The 17,918-nt window shown below is 41.7% G+C and overlaps 1 long non-coding RNA gene across 2 annotated transcripts; it reads right to left on the bottom strand.

Annotated features, from left to right (window-relative positions):
- Nucleotides 1–1,234: 1,234 nt before the first annotated feature.
- Nucleotides 1,235–17,717, bottom strand: LOC119233674 (uncharacterized). 2 transcript variants are annotated; one of them, XR_008549793.1, is made up of 4 exons: nt 17,541–17,717; nt 17,090–17,317; nt 1,616–1,707; nt 1,235–1,519 (listed from the first exon to the last, which is right to left on the bottom strand). It is a non-coding gene; the product is annotated as an uncharacterized LOC119233674 (long non-coding RNA). The 2 variants fall into 2 exon arrangements; XR_005122434.2 differs by lacking the exons at nt 1,235–1,519; nt 1,616–1,707 and adding an exon at nt 15,787–15,842.
- Nucleotides 17,718–17,918: the final 201 nt, after the last annotated feature.

Genomic DNA, 17,918 nt, shown 5'->3' with positions numbered 1-17,918 from the left:
ACTTTTTAACTTTGTCTATGAAGACAACATTATCCTATTATCACAACCTATAACATTAAGTTTTACCTCGTGTTAACATTAAGCATAAACCTTAACATTGGCTCGTTTATAAAACCACTCAGGAGGGGGCCTTCCCTGGTGGCGCATCATCGGTTGAGCGCTGGGCTGCAAAGCTGCCCGCAGCCTTTGCAAGCGCCGGTTTGATCCCAGGCCACTGGCGAGGGTCCCACATGGCGCGCAGACCTCTGCTGCCGCCCACTGCTCCCCTCAGCAGTGTATTTCATCAGTCTGTCAGTCTGCCTGTTCTGTTCCCTGCTCTGGCTCTGGTGAATTCTCTCACCCTCCCGCACTTCTGACTGTATCCAGTGCTTGTATAAATAAATAAATAAATAAATAAATAAATAAATAAATAAATAAATAAATAAATAAATAAAACCACTCAGGAGGATGGTGATCCCAGAAAAGGACACAGATGAAGCTCCAATTGCATTACAAATGTATGAAACAACCTCACTGATAAAATTGCTTCCAACTGGAGGACAGGCGAACATTCTTAGACTGCTGTGCATGTACACTGAAGTTGAACAGTTAAGTTTCTAGGTGGCAAGTAATGGGGGCCAGTTTCCTCACTGTGGAAGTGGGAGTTTAGAGCTAGTGTACACCGCCCACATGGAGTTGAATCAGAGATGTCAGTAAGAACTCATGTTTAATTTAATACAGATACAGGTGGTTACAGGTAGAAATACTTATAGAAATATATATATATACATATACATATAAACCCTACTATGTAACTTTTCCAAGATGTTCACAGTCTTTATTCTTTTGAAGAAATGAAGACAAGGATAAGGCCGTGAGCTCAGTGGCCAAGTGCATGAACAGCAATGCACGTGAACAAGCCCCACCAAACACACACAATTCTGCCTTGTTTTGCAGGTACCTATTTTCTAGGTTCTTCAGTGTGATGTGATTTTGATGTGGAAACCTGGGGAGGCCTTAGTACATACACTGTTCTTTTGTGCCCAGGTGGAAACAAAGCGCTGCAGATCTTAAATCTGCTTTAGGCAGTGGCCCTAGGCTCTGTAGGAGGGCTGACCCTGAACAGAGAAAACAAAGAAAGGCCCAGAAAACTCCCACCCTTGGCAGAAAAAAATATTCTTTTAAAATATTTGTTAGGTAAAGAACATTAGCATCCAGTTTAAAACCCACCTTCCACAGGTGTTCAAACCCAGGCTCAGAAAGTATACAAATGAGCCCCACTTCATAGTGCTACCTGGGGTCTAATCACACTGGGGTCATGAGGCTGGGTCATGGTTTCTGATGTCAGCATAAGGGCTCCTTTCCACCATCAAGCTGTCCCCTGCTGCCTGAGTCCAGCACAGCCGCTAATTAACTTCTGCTTTCTCCAAGTAGACACACACAGCTTGGATATAGAGCCCACAAGACACCACTGACAGAAGAGAACATCGTCCTGGTTCCAGCTCATGCAGTCCGTGCCATCTTTGAGATAATCCCATTTCTAAAGGGAATGGTTAAACAAAGTAGTCATTATCAGGAGTAATTACATCCCATTTCTCAGAGAGATGTGATTATTAGACAGAAGATGGAAATTTACCCATGATTCAGTTTCCTCACATGTCATCAATGTTAGAAGATGGTGACTAAAGCCGGGGGTGAAACAGCATGGAAAAATAAGTCTTCCACTGCCTTAAAAGAAAGAAGTTAATTGCTATAAAGCTAGTCAAATGCTTTTCAGGAAAACTCAAAATGGTTCTGCACATAAGATTCTGTGTGGTTTATAGCATAATCCCTGCTTGCCTTCCAGATCCACTTTCCATTCTTCGTTACCCTTGGAGACTAACTTCCACTATCTAACCCCCCTTCCGCACCTAATTTTCCAGTTTCCAGCTGGGTTTGGCCTATGGGAGGCATAATTAAGAGATGAGAGAGTAACTGCCTTGAGTATTATAAAATGCAGTACTTACTGCGCATAAAAAGACAAAGAACAAAAGGATTCACCAGGGTCAGAGAGAGAATGCGCATGAGCACTGAAACTGAAGTCATGGATCCATATCTGGGTGTCATATTACCAAACAGGAGGAGATAAAAATGGATACTCTATCCAGGCTGAGCTAGAAGGTGCCATTCCAGTGATTTAGGAAGAAATCAAGTTTGCTAAAATGAAAGTAATATAAGAGGCAAGAAACAAGATAGAGTTTGCTCAGTTTTCATCCTGCAGAAATGAGAACACTTGGAGGGCATTGGAATGTGTTTTTTTTTAATATATCTAAGGAAACAAAAATCTCAATGAGGTGGTGAAACTATTGAAAAACTATTGAAAACTATTGAAAGATCTATGAAAGACAGAACTCTATTCAAGGAACTCAGTATGTAAAGAAAAGAAAAATCGAAATTCTTATTTAGAAACTAAGATTTAGTTTTCTTTGTCAGATAGACTGGGTTCAGATTATAATTTCTCCATTAGCTAGCTGTGTGACTATGGGCAGATTTATTTACCTCTCTGAAATTCAGTTGTTAAGAGGGTTAAATGAGGTAAGGAATGAAAAGTATGTATCATTCCTGGTGGAGAGTACCCATTCACTAAGTGGCAGTTGCACTCTGCTACTACTACTATTAATCTTCGTTTCATTAGGTCCCCACTTACCTACTTACATTTTCATCCCTTGAATTTTATTTAGCTATGTTACAATATCCAGAGGGGATAATGAAGTCAGAAAACTGACACACCCAATTAATTCTAAAACCAGAAGTTGTAATTGCTTCAAAACCCAAGTGCATGTTTTTCAAGATGTGTTTCTTATGAAAGAATGGTTTCACTAGAAATGACCTCATCTCTTATTTTTCTGAAATTATGGGAGGTCAAATGAATGTCTGATATGAAGCTCTATCTCTTAACATGAATTTACTTTTAAAATCTCTACAACTATCTTTTTATCTCAGAGAAAAGGGTGTTGTTATTCCTCCTCCTCTAAAGTTACCTTCCCCCAAGCCCCCATATTTCCCCATTCATTTAAGGTGATAATACAAATATCCAAGTAGAAAAAAATAAAGTAAAAGTTACCCAAAATTGTATCACCTAGAATCATTAATATATGTGATCATTATTTAGAAATCACTTTATATTTGTGCATGGTAAAACAGTAATAAGTAGATATGCATAGAAAAATCATTAACTTTCAGATTTAAAATAGTAATTTTATTTTTACTTTAATCCATAAATAATACAAAAATGCAAGAGAAAAATTTGAGGAACTTTAAAGTAATGTTTCATCACCAACATAAATATTACTTCCTCAGAAAAAACTCGAATTTTGGAGGGAAAAAAAAGGAAGTTTGAGAATTCTGCTTCTAGCCCAAGTAGAATAACAGGGACTAGGTTTATCCTGTTGCCTTAAAGGGATAAAGAACTGAATAAAATCGAGGCAACAATGGCTTTTAGCCACAGGACAATAAGCAGTACTAAGAGTGGTTCCTGGGCAAATGAAAACAAACCCTGTGATTGTTCCAGAGTGTTCAGACCTCAGAACAGGTACGAAACCCTAAACAGAGCCTGGTAGCTCTCTGAGAGAAGTCAGAGTTCTTGATTCAGGGAGGCCAGGGTATGCAGCACTTCTGACTCAGAGCAGGGAAATCTGTATTCAGAGAGAAAGAGTTTTGGAGATCTGTATAGGGTTTCCCTAGAATCTTCATCTGAGTACTGATTGGTGCATGTATGGAGAAAACTGTCATTGTCATAATGGGGAAAGATTTCTAGAAGGAGCAAGTGGAACAGTTCTTGGAAGTCACACAGATTTTAGAACAGTGTGTCTACCAGCCAGAGTGGAAAGATCTCTTAACACTTGAGACATCAGAGCTATGAAGACTGTAGTTCGATAATGGGACTGGAAGGTGACTTCCCAGTGATTTGAATTTTGTTTCTGAATACTTGAGAATTTTTTCTTACGTTTAATTGATTCAATTAAACTTAAGAAAGTTGATCTTTCTATGTTTTAATATATTTTAAGGAAATTTTCAGTTCGGATAAGGGTTTAGGATGGCTGCATGAAAAAATTATGCAAAAGTAGGCAGTATTTAAATCCAGAAAACAAAAACATTGTTCAAGAGAAGAAATGTAATAATTGTTAATCATATATCTAGGTTGTGAATAATAGTTACATTGTTACGGTTGAGGAAGAGGTAAAGGAGGGATGTGAGGAAGCAGAAAGGAGGGATGGGTAGAGCTGTATATAGTGTACACATATGGATGATGTGGCTTGGGGATAATTTGTAAAAAACGCCTAAACCCTCCAATGTAATAAATCAATGGATAATATCTATGTATATAAAGGTATGAAATAACATCACATTGTACAAAGAAACATACAGAAGGAAATATCTGAGAAAGTTGAAATTTGCTGCCTCAGGATAAAAGAAATTGGATCTGGGAATAGATGTAGCATGCAAAAGTTAACATTTGAAAAGGAATGAACAATTTGCATATCCAGTCAAAATATGTTATCTATAAGGGCTAATCAACTGATGACTTCAAATCTTTCCATATCAACATTCAGTATTAGAAGAAGTAGAAATGAACAGATGTTAAAAAAGACAATGTGATCCTAAATTTTTATTCCCAAGTGTAAAGACAACAGAAAAAAATATTTTTGAATACACATAAATTCAAGGAATAAAGATCTCACTACCCCCTTGCAGTGGCCAAATTTCAGCTAATCAAATGATAAATGAAAAAACTGCACCCAAAAATTGACAGAAAACAGTCAATATATTCATTTGGTAAAAGTAAAGCAAATTATGAGGACAGTGGTCTAGAACAGACTATAAATGTTGTAAGTCATGACAAAGTATAAATGAAATATAAAAGTATAAATATGTCTAGTTATAAAAAAGTTGAAAGGAGGAGATAAAATGGAAAGTAAATATGCAGATTTCCTCATCTTTTATGACCAAGGCTAAAAAGATAAAGATAAACCAAGTAATGTTTACTTTAAGATATAACAAAAAGCCCTAAAAAAAATCACAACCAACTAAAAAAGATGATTGATGGATAAAGATAAAGACTCTCTCCTTTGACAAACTTGAGATCTCTTCTGACTATTCCATGATTTTGGACTCTGTCCCTGGCCCATTTAGTCCAGTTTTAACAGAATCCTATTGGGTCAGTTTGGGGAAAATCCCCTACTCTTGATAACTGATCAAATTCCTCATCTTTCCAAGTTTGTCATCGCCCTGGCCTGTCTTCTGCAAGATTCCTGTTGAATTGGTCTGGCAAGATTTTCCTTAACATTGATATTTCCTCTTAATTTTTTATTCCTTGATTATCTCTGCTATACCTTCTTCTTGGATATAAATGCACTTTTCCTTGTACTTGGAGATAAACTAGATCTCTCCCCACTACTACAAAAACATAGAATGTAGTCTGCCTTACCATATTTAACAAATGTCATGAATAAGTTTTTCTTTAACAGTGGAAAGTAAATAGGGAGAGAGGAAATAAGCTCATTGTACATTACTCAGAGTGACTTCAGGCCAATTTTCTAAAAGTCATTCCACAAACTGGCCATAGAATAGACCGACTTTTAGTAAATAAGGTTCAGTGAACTAGACTCGAGAAAATTTACTTTTAATGAATTGGCTTGCTTTTGCTTGAGTAGGAAGCCAGTAAATACTGCCTAAAGAACAGAGGACTCAATACTTTATATGTCATATACAAAATAACAATTATCTATCTAACTTTACATAAAGATAAACACTAAAATGAAGACCTAAACCTCCAGAGTAATCAGAAGTATTACACATATACACACATAAGGAAAGGAGTTTTTTTTAAATTTAAGTAATAAAACAAATCCAAAAAATGGTGAAAATAAATCCAAATATATCTGTCATAGCCTTCAGTATAAATGGGCTAAAATTACCCATTTAAAAAAATCTGACTGAAGTCCTCCCTGGTGCAAGGGATTAAAACGCAACCTATGAAGCTATCTGCAGCCACTGCAGTACAAGTTAAATCCCCAGCCAGCGAGCTACCCACATGGTGCAGCAGACCTCTTCTGACTCGCCCACTGCTCCCCTCAGCAGTATATTTCAGTCACTCTCCATATTCTGTTCCCCACTCTGTCTCTGGTGAATTCTCTCACCACTCCCTCCACCACCCCCCCACCGCCTCTGGCCTGTACCCCAGTTCTTGCATGCATAAATAAATCTTAAAAAAAATAAATAAATTAACAATTTAAAAAACTCTCTCAGTTGCACCTAGAACGCAAGGAACTACAAAGGATAATTTGTTAATCATTGTAGAGTTAATTTGCCTAGATTTAAATCTAAGTGATCTGGACAACTTTCTTAGTTTCTTGGGACCTCAGTTTTGTCCATAATAAAAGGGGGATATTAACTAAACTTAACCCACAGGATTCTTGGGAAGATCTAGCAAGATAAAATATATACAAAGCACTTAGCATGGCGCCTGTCACTTAGCTCTGTAACTATTCCTCACTTAGGACACGAGACACATCTAAAACCAAATGATTCACAAAGGCTGCAAGTAAGAGGGCAGTCAGAGGCTTATTGATTAAATGCCAATGCAAAGAAAGAAGTGATTTGGATATTATTACCAGAAAACATTGAATTAAAGGTTGGAGCTTAAAACAAGTAAATAAGGACACATTATAATGATAACAAGGGCAAGATTAATATTCATAAAACAGAAAACACAGGAGTTGGCAGGAACCAATAGGGGTAGGAATCCAGATCAAGATGGTTTCATTGGGGAATCACACCAATAATTTTAAACAGATCATTCTAATGCATTTAAACTGTTTCAGAGTAAGAAAAAAAGATTTTAATGCTAAAATAATTCCAGATGAAACAAAGATTATATTGTTATTGAAGAAAAACATGGGAAGATTTAAAAAGTAATCCAAAGTGGGTAAGACTAAAATAAGACTGATTGAAATTCAACTTTATAAATATATTTTTAAATTTCTACTAGCAAAAATGCAATAAAACATGTCAGAAGTTAAAGCATTTACTGGGGGAAATAGTTCTAACACTTATTACAGAGAAAGCACTCCTACCAGTCAAAAGTATGAGATCCCTGAAAGTATGTTTTTTTTTTTAATAGACAACAGTACAAAGGCTATGACTGGTCACAGAAAAGGAAAAACAAATGGCTTTTAACATATGAAATTATATCTGACAATAGCTACTTGTAACCCTGAACTTCTAAATTAAATATGGCATATTTATACATTTTTATCAGCATTTTAAAAAATAAATTATTGAAATCAATGTAACTCACAATCAACACTTTGAGGCTATGGAAGGTACAATAATGTCCCTCAGCCCCAAAGACGAACACACCCTAATCTCCAGCATCTGTGACTCGATATGGCCAGGGTAACGTAAACTTGCAGAAGGAATTGGTATTTTTAATCAGCTGACCTCGAGGTAGAGAGCAGATCCTGGATTATCCAGCTCGGCCCAATGTGATCACAGGGTCCTTAAAAGTGGCAGAGGGCTGTAGGAGCGTAAGCACCAGAGTGGCGCAGATTGAGAAAGACTATCAACCTGGCTGTCCTTGAAATGGAAGAGGACCATGGGCAGGCAGCATCTGGAAGGTGGGAATGAACAGTAAGAAAAGGATTTTCCTTCCAAAGCCTCCAGAAAAAGCAATTCCTCTGATACCTGATGTTAGCCCGCTAAGACTCATTTCAAACTCTTCACTTCCACTTTAATGAACTTGTGTTGTTTGGAGTCACTAAATTTGTGGTTTGTTAGGGCAACTCGGGTTAATCAATTTTAGTAATCTAGACCATGGAATAGCAGCCTTCACACATGATTGAGGAAGCTCTTTATCATGGGCCTAGCATGAAACAATCCTTGAAACATATACTAAGTGAACAAAGCAAGAAATGGAACAGTTACAAATTGTGAGAATGCTTTAAAATGAAGACATACAAGGAAATGAGGAAGAGTATGGTAGGCAGAGAAACTAGGAGGCTGGGGCAAAGGTCAAGCAGGAAAACACTTCCTTATCGATCCCTTTGTAATTTAAATTTTTTTTAATTGAAAAATAAAGAAATGCAATTTTATCCAGGAGGTTGTTCTTGATCCCTCAAAAGGAGCCAGACTTCAATGTGATAAACTCTGTAAATCTTGTATACTTCTTCATAACCTGAACCTTGTACTTTATAACCATATAATACTGAACATAAATTATTGTTGGTCCCAGAGTATTTGTTTAACATCTGTCTTCCCCACTAGACAGAGTCTCATGACGCCTGACACCCTATGTGCCTTTTAGCAGTACCTAGTTTAGTGTTTGATGCTTAACGGGACTTTAAGAAATGTTTATTGAATGAATTGATGAGTTAAAAATAATGAAAATGGTCAAGTTAAAAAAAGAGAAAAGTTCACAATTTACTCTATTGTGATTTCCAAAAATAAACACATAACTCTGATCTGAAATTGCAACATTAAAAAAACAAAAGCATACAATAAAAAGTAATATTCACAGATACACAAATATCTAGCTATATATAACTCTCCTCATATTGAACTCTGTTAAATCGTAGCTAAATCTAGATCACTAGCTCTCTTTATCCAGAGAAAAAAGTTTCAACTATTTTTCAACTCATGGTGTTAAGATCCCTGGACCGTGTTCACGGTTGAAGCCATTTAACACAGCCTTTGCCTTTTTACAGCTGTCCACAGCTTCAGCTGTCAGTCCAGAGGCCTTTAATTGGCGGGCTTTCCCTGCCCTTGCTACCTCTGTGTCTGTTTCTTGCAGCTTCTGCTTCTCACTGAAACCCAGCTTTCTTTACTTTCCTGATCAGAACACAGAGCTGAGAGAAGGGAAGAGAGGCAGAATCACATTCCATGGGCCTGGTGACCCCGTTACCAGGGCAGGGAGAGGGGCACCCCCGACCCCACAAACCTGCCGGCTCTAAATAGGTTCTGCCATCTGCCGCATCAACACAAAACATATGGGACTTTAATGGGAAGGAACTTTAATACAATTAGGAAACAATACAGGAAAGGCAAAGATCTAGTTTCTAAATCAAGCACCCAAAGTCACCCGTCCCCCTGTGGGTAAAAGTCCACCTAAGCAGGATTGGCCCAGAGTAAGGTCCCAAAGCCTGCCACAAGTCTAAAGCATCTTTCAGTGGGACCCTCAGAAAAGGATCAGAAACAACCAGACAAGTCTGGAAGGAAAAGAGCAAAATCAAAATCAAGACAAAAACCGCCAATGTCACCTCCCCACGGGTCTCACCCACATCTGTGTCACCCCGTCCACGACCAAAAGGCAAGTGCAGTTTCTTCACATGTCTCTCGGCTCCATGTGCCTCTCCAGGTCTCCTTCTGGCTCCATCCTGCTTCCTTCCCCCTCAGTCTCCTCTGCGGCCCCTTCTCTACCTGCTCAGCTCCACCCTCCTTTTTTTAAAAATTGATTTATTTAAGCATACAAGAGCTGGGGTACAGGCCAGAGGTGTGGGGGGTGAGAAGATTTACCAGAGACAGAGTAGGGAGCAGAACAGGCAGACTGACTGAAACACACTGCTGAGGGGAGCAGCGGGCGAGGCAGGAGAGGTCTGCTGCACCATGTGGGTAGCTCCCTGGCCAGGGATCGAACTTGTACCACAGTGGCTGAGGATAGCTTCATAGTGCTGTGCTTCACCCCTTGTGCCACCAGGGAAGCCCCTCCAAGCTCCTTTTGGGTGAGGCAGGAAACCTGGAACCTCCCCCTTTCCTGGGGACCACTCTGTTACACCCCATGACTGCTTACAAGCAGAGAAATTATACAAGGAAAACCATTATTCAGAGAAAGTGCTGTTTGTTCACTGGCATCATGATTTTTTCCTCTGGGCGCACAGGTAGGTCATAAAGGGTTCCCCAATACCAAAAAGTAGAGCATTCCCGTGGGACTTTGCAAGTCCAAAGGGCCTAAAGTGACACAGCAATTACCAGTCATGTTTGTGGAAACATTTTTGAACATTCCAGACGCCCCCAATCACATACCACATCATAACAAATGACACCAAAACACACTCCACCATATAGGAAAGCCAGGATGGACACGGCACAGGCACCACAGAAAGCTCCAGGAGGAGGGCCTCCCTGGTGGTACAAGGGGTTAAGCACTACACTATGAAGTTGTCCGCAGCCTCTGCAGCACGAGTTCGATCCCCAGCCAGCCAGGGAGCTACCTACATGGCGCAGCAGACCTCTCCTGACTCCCCACTGTTCCCCTCAGCAGTGTATTTCAGTAGATCCACCTGTTCTGTTCCCCACTCCGTCTCTGATGAATCCTCTCACCCCCTTCCCACACCTCTGGCCTGTCCTCCAGCTCTTGTATGCAGAAAGCTCTGGGAGGAACTTTGTGTCACCGTTGGGTGCATGTGCAGCCCCTGAACCATCGTGCAGCCACCTTCGCTTTACGGCTGTAAGGCAGGATGGCACAGTGCAGGATCTCTATGATCCAAGCAGACTGGGTAAAGGAGAAGTCCTGGAGCCCTTGGTGGCTTTTGCAGGCTTTTATTGGGATTTACCAGGTACAGGGGCTGGCAGGACTCCCAGCCCCCAGCAAGCCTTCACTCTTTCTGGGCTCACCCAGCATTCTCTGGCTGTCTCTGCTTCTCTTTCGCTCTCTTTCTCACTGCTTCCTGTGGTTCTTCTGGTGTCCCCGTGACGCTGCCCTCATAAGCCCAGTCTTAGCCCTGGTGAATCCCATCTACGCATGCCCACACCCTACTCCAGGTGCCCGCCATCAGGCATGCATTCAGGACCTCAAGGATCCGTCATCAATCCTAACAGCAGGAGGGCAGAAAAGCCTGACACCTTTTCACTTACCGTACAATTCACCCCCTCAGGGTTTTCTGCCATACAGTCTATATCAGTCTATATACAAGTCTATATACAAGTGTTCTCTTGGCAATAGAACACTGTAGCCATGGCCCACAAAAGTAAATAGAATACACCACAATATAACTGAATACATGAAATACAACAGAACACAAATAAGACAAGATTATTGGCACCAGCAGATGTTCCACCACTTCTGTTGCCGAAGACACTGCTCATAAAACGGGGAAGAACCACTCAGGCATCTGCCCTCACACACCAGGAGCCGTCAGGCTTCCTGGCCTTCTCCGGCTGTGGTCTCGGCCACAAGCCACACACTGCATCCACCCCCAGGATGCACTCACTCTGGGACTGGCGATTCTATATTGTTGGGGGTAATCGCCAACCCTCGGGGTTTCTGCCTGCGGTCACTCCAACACTCGGCTTTCATAGCCACCAATGCGACACAGACCCCTGCCTCAGGCCAACCCACTGCACAAGCACATGGGTTGGGGATCCGTGGACACAAGCTCCACATGTGGCCTCTCTTGGGTCACCCCTTTGGCTGTGGGCTCCACCACAAGCCTCATTCCCTACCCATCCCCCAAGGATAGGTTCCTCAGCTCTCACCCTCACTGACAATGAGCAGGGCATCATCCACAGGTGATTTTAAGAGACTCACTGGCCTTCAACATATTTAGGCTGCTTAACAGCCACTCCCGGCTTCCAAATCTCAGCACCAGCTTTTGCCTTTCTAAATTGGCTTTTTCCCTCTGCCTAGCTGCTGGACAGTACACAGGCTGCTTTTGGCCACTGATGAGGCCCACTGGCCACCCCATATTCCCATCTCCTGGGTGTACAAACAATAACATCCATCCTCAGGGGCCCCAAAACATAATTACCTGCCAAGGTTCCTCGGCCTTCTGGTGGGATTGTCAGTCCAAGGGCATTAGTCCCAAATCCATAGGCTTCTTCCTTGTGTCAGCACTGGCAAGCTCTGAATCATGGTCCTCTCTTCCCCAACAATTCTGCTGCCTCAGGGATTGTGGGCTGGTCCTCTTGGGCTGTCTTCTCCTGACAAGGTCTCCTCCTGTAGCTCCTGGAACTTGTCTACCTCCTGTGCCGCCATGACACCCCCAATGTTGTCACAGGCTCTCGGTCTGCTACTCTTCAGTCCCTCCAGAGGTCTTCAGAGGGCTCCATACCCATCTGCTTTGGATTATCTTGCCAACTTAACTCAAATGTAGTGGCAGGAAGGGCCAGCGCAGGATGTCTATGATCCGAGGAGACTGGGTAAGAAGAGTCCTGGAGCCCTCGGTGGCTTTTGAAGGCTTTTATTGGGATTTTCCAGATACATGGCAGGCCAGGGATGCCAGGGGGCCAGCCTCCCAGCTCCCAGCAAGCCTTCGCTCTTTCTGGGCTCTCCCAGTGTTCTCTGGTGGTCTTGTTATAGAGCAACCCCGATATTAAACGGGTTCCTGGCTGTGGGTCCTCACCCCTCTGCTTCACTTTCGCTCTCTTTCTCGCTGCTTCTCATGGTTCTGCTGACTTCCCCGTGATGCTGCCCTTGTAAGCCCAGTCTTAGCCCTGGTGAATCCCATCTACATATGCCCACGCCCTACTCCAGGTGCCCCCATCAGGCATGCATTCAGGACCTCAAGGATCCGTCATCAATCCTAAAGGTGGGAGGACAGAAAAGCCTGACACATTTCCACTTACCCTACAATGGACTTTGTCCTTTGTTTAAGGAAGCTCTGACCCTCCTTTGAAATTCCTCCTTTAGGGCATGTAGGTCTCAGCTAACACTAATGATAAAGGACGATCACAAAAATCTACAAAGAGCTGAAGAGACTCAACAAAAAACAAAGAAAATAATCCAGTCAAAAAATGGGCAGAAGAGCTAAAAAGGAACTTCTCCAAAGAGGAAATGCAAATGGCCAACAGGCATATGAAAAATGTTCAGCATCACTTGTAATCAGGGAAATGCAAATCAAAACTTCAATGAGATACCATCTCACACCAGTGAGAATGGCACATATTAAAAAAACTAGCAATAACAAATGTTGGCGAGGATGTGGAGAAAAGGTAACTCTCCTGCACTGCTGGTGGGAGTGCAAACTGGTCCAACCACTATGAAGAGCTGTGTGGAGGTTCCTCAACCTGATAAAAATGGAGCTTCCATATGATCCAGCAAGTCCACTCCTAGGTATTTACCCAGAGGGCACAGAAACATTAATTCAAAAGGGCACCTGCACCCCTATGTTTACAGCAGCACTATTTACAATAGCTAAGCTATGGAAACAACCCTAATGCCCAAAATAGATGACTGGATCAAGAAGACGTGGTACATATATACCATGGAATATTACTCAGCATTCAAAAAAGATAAACACATGCAATTTGCAGCAACATGGATGGAGCTGGAAGGGATCATGCTCAGCGAAATAAGCCAGAAAGAAAAAGAAAAATACAGGATGGTCTCACTCATAGCAGGAATCTAGAAAACCTAAATAAGGGACCAGGAAAAAGACTAAGTATAATAAAGTAAAAATTAGCAAGCAACTATAAACCAGAAACACACTGGGGGGGAGAGAGGAGGAGGGATCAGGGTCAAAATAAGGGGAGTGGGAATTGTATGGGGAATATAACCAAGATGAAAATGAATACATTGTGCAAAAATGATGTAAAAAATATATAAAATTTAAAAAATAATAATTTAAAAAAGAAGAGGTGTTGCCTAACCCCTCAGCTATACCAAGGGCACATGCATGTCACTTGAGATCTATGATAAATAAAAATAATAAGTTATTTTCAATATAAATAAATAAATAAATAAATAAATAAAGGAAAGCAGCCTGGGTTCCTGCGTCATCATGGCGAGAAAAACTACCCAAGAGATCCAGTCAACCACAGACACCTGTGTGGGACTACTTCAGGTCAAACAACAATTTTTAAATTATTTTAAACCATCAAAATGTTCGTACCTAGGTTTATAGCTCAGGAACCGGTGCCCGCAGGTGGGGCGTTGCCACAGCAGAACTGCTGCAACAGGTGGGCGAGGTGGGGACTGTAAGGGAAATGATCGTAGAAGCTGGTAGCGTTGTTCAGTAGTATTTCTTGTGGGCAGTCGATCTAGGCACAGATTCTTAATTGTTGAGCCTCCGGAGCAAACTTCATCTGTCACTTTGCGTCCTGTTGGGATGGCGGGAGGTAGATCTGGGCAGCTACCGCCTCCATTCCTTGGTCTTTCTTCAGGTGATGAGACAGGTACCTCATGTCTCAGCCCCGGGTACTTGGTGGGTGTTTAGTAAGACTCTGTTACGGGAGTGAAGGGAAGAATGCTTACAGGTCTCGAACTTGAGCAGGGAATTCAGATCCTGTATCTGCCCCTCAGTAGCTGTGGTACTTATTGGGGAACTGTAGGGTAAAGAAAATGTCAGGCTTTTCTGCCCTTCCGCCATCAGGATAGATGATGGATCCTTGTTCTGAATGCATGCCTGATGGCGGGCACCTGGAATAGGGTGTGGGCATAGGTAGATGGGATTCAGCTGAGCTAAGACTGGGCTTTTAAGGGCGGCATCACGGGGACGCCAGCAGCAGCAGCAGAAGTTCGAGCAGCAGCAGCAGAAGCCAAAGCAGGAGCCGAAAGAGAAGCCGAGAAGCAGCAGAACAAACGCTAGAGAGCCCAGATAGAGTGAAGACCTGCCAGCCTCCCAGCCCCCCAGCCAGCACCCCTGCCTGCCATATGCCTGGTGAATCCCAATAAAAAACCTGCAAAACCACTGAGGACTCTGACTCCTCCTTTACCCGGTCTGCATGGGATCAGAGAACCTGCACTGTGGCCATTCCAGCCCTTACAGGAACACAATCAAGGTTGCATTTTGGACAAATTCTAGAAATCAATGCCAGGTCCTTTTGTAGGTTTTTTCTTTCTTCCTTCCTTCCTTTCTTTTGTAGTTTTCTTATGTGAAACCTTAAATTCTTAAGTAGGAAAAGCAATTCCCAAAACATCTCAACATGAAACCTAAAGGCTATAGTGTGATACAGTGAGAGCTACTTTATGGTAGGAAACCACTGCTTGCTAGGATGATTTTTAAAAATTAGGTTTTATTTCCTTTAACTGTTGCCAGCTCTTATAATCGCTGAGTCCTTAAATGCCCCATCACTTAATGACCTCATCTACTGAAGGGAACAGCAGGGCTTGTGGAATGGACACCAGGTTTGGTTTTTGATAAGATGAATTACCTTGGCTTGGCAAATAACTGCTGACCCATGGCGCTTCTTTCTTTCTAATATTTCCAAAGTGCAGCACTTTCAGATACACTAATAGGGGCAGCAAACAAAGGCAACATCTTTCATCCAACTCCACTTCAGCAAGGGAAGTTTTTATGGGGTGTATGGTAGAGAGCAGGCATTGGAAACCACAGATGACAAGTTATTTCTGGACTCTAAGGTTATTATTAATGGGCCAATGAAATGGAGCTTGGAAGGTTTGTTCATCTGCTGCAGAGATTTTTCAAAGGAAGAAATTTTGTCAACATTTATTGATCTTTAACCGGGAAAACTTCAGTTTTGTTTTATACAGAATCTTAGGAACAAACGGGGAGTTGGGTCAGAGTAGAGATAAAGCAGGTGGAGTGTCTATTTCAGGATTTCAAAGAGGAATTCAGCCTAGCGGTCCTTTGGGGGGCTGCTGGCCTGTCCTCCCTCAGGAAGTCATGTGCATGTATCTACAGAGGAGGTGGGTTAGAAGCTTGGGCAGAGCCCGGGGATGGCACTGAAATCAGGGCCAGATGGCATTTCTGGGAGACCTGCTGGAAATAAGTCTCTTTGCTCTTTGGCCTACAAACCCTCTTGCTGTACTAGAGCAGGAAACTCACTTCACCTTGCGTCTCTGCCCACATACGCTAAGGCAGGGGCATGAAGTCCAACGGTGATGCATTCTTCTTCCTCGTGAGCAGGATGCCCCCAACTGCTTCCACCTCCCAGGAAGAAAGAAGTTTGTAAGATCTGTCAGGGTTCTCCAGAGAATCACTCTCTCTCTCTCTCTCTCTCTCTCTCTATATATATATATATATATAGAGAGAGAGAGAGACATATATGTATAGACATATATAGACATATGTATGTATAGACATATATAGACACATATATTCATACATATATATGTATAGACATATATGTCTGATAGTATATATGTATTATAGAGATAGATATAAAGGAATATTATACACAGACAAGTATAGAGAGATTAATATATGTGTACATAGGTATATGTGTATATATATGTATGTACTGAAAGAGAGTGATCCCAAGAAATGCGTTTACATGATTGTGGAGGAACTGGCAAAAAGAAAAATTGGATGTAACATATGGCAAGGAGACTCTTTGTCAAGAGCTGATGCTGCGATTTTAAAACAGAATTGCTACTTTTTCAGTCAAACCTCATTTTTGCTCTTAAGGTCTTTCAACTGATTTGATAAGGCCCACGCAGATTTTCAAAAGTAATCTCCTTCACTTGAAGTTAATTTATTTAGCTACATATTGAAAACACTTAACGGAAACACCTCGATTAGTAACCGGATACTGTTGCTTCACTACGGGGGTGGCCTGAGGTTAGGAATATACATACATTTTTACTTGAGTTATGGGAGATACACTCAGTGGGCTAACCCTCCCGTTTTCTAAAGTTTTTTTTTTTTAATTCTGTTCTCCATTTAAAGGAGATAGAGCTAGTATGATTTATTCACACCAAAGTGCAATTGACTGATGCCTAGTCCTTGAATCCACCTGAAAAAGTTATCTATTAAAAGAGTTAAACTTATTTAATTGAATGAGTATTTGGTTATTGAAGAATTCAGCGGTGTGACTAACAAGGACTTCATGTATGTCACTCACCTGGGTCCTCCTAAATTATGGGAATGAGGGATTCCTCAGACCATCTTCATTCCCTGATAAGTATTGAATATTCACTGAGTTCCTTAAACCTGATCCGAGTCTACATGCTACTCCTTAGGGTCCTTTTCCCAGCCTTTTCTCCTGCCACAGAATGACCATGAAGAATGTCAAAATAGTAGATTCCAGGACTACTCCTAGAGGTTCTGTATGAAAAAATTTGGATGTGTCCAGGAATCTTTATTTTTAATAAAGTCCATCCTAGGTGCTTCATCCTTTGAGAAATGCAATTCCAGCATGAGATACTGAGACCAAGAAAGGAAAGCTATCTTACCCGTTTACTGAGAACCTCCCTGAGGAACTGTGGTGGATCAAAGAAACAATTCTCAGGAACATCTCCCAGTAATTCTTCCCTCCAGTACGTCAGATACTCTGGGAAACAGGCTTGAGGAACTAAAGGCAAAGGCTTGATCAATATTCTGGTATTTCTTCCAGCAGCAGTGTTGCCAGTGATCACCGAGAAAATGGATGCCATCTGCTTCCTTCACTTTAGGCAAGACTTCTGGAAAAAGCAAGATGAAGAATGGCTCGGGCTTGCTTATGTTTTTCCCACCAGTGGTCTTTACACAAGCCTGCCAGCACTGGCTATGGGGTTCACCTAATAGGAGGAGGAGGGCACCTGTAGGGTGCACATCCTGTCCCTGCTCTCCCGCCCATCCCAGCCCACCCTGTGGGCTGCCCTCGGTACTTGTTTGTGGAAAGCACTGACTTGGTGGACATCAGACCTCTGTATCTGCTGGCCATAGAGAGCTTATTAAGAATATGAGCTATGTCTTATTTCCTCGTCTGTCCCCAGTGTCAACACAGTTCCAGGCATAGAATATGAGCTCCAAAAATACCAATATCTTCATACTTAGATGTGGAAGACTATGAAGGAGCATTTACTTTCTATCAGAGTAACATCTGGGAAGACTTCTGATGCAATAGCACATGTTGATGGAGAGCTGTCATTATTACATCACACTTCAATGGACAGATGTTGGCCACCCTTTTGCTCTTACCAGAGTACAAGAATTTGGGTTCAGTTATTTCTGATTACTCCCATCATGTTGAAAAATGTATTCAAACTTTAAAATGTGAGATTTGTCTTGGAAAAATATATA

The sequence above is a fragment of the Talpa occidentalis genome, unplaced genomic scaffold (genome assembly GCF_014898055.3).
Source record: "Talpa occidentalis isolate TD23 unplaced genomic scaffold, MPIMG_talOcc4v2.1 talOcc4.8, whole genome shotgun sequence".
Classification (NCBI taxonomy): domain Eukaryota; kingdom Metazoa; phylum Chordata; class Mammalia; order Eulipotyphla; family Talpidae; genus Talpa; species Talpa occidentalis.
The sequence above is the reverse complement of the archived record's forward strand: the minus strand, read 5'-3'. Positions and strand labels throughout refer to the sequence as shown.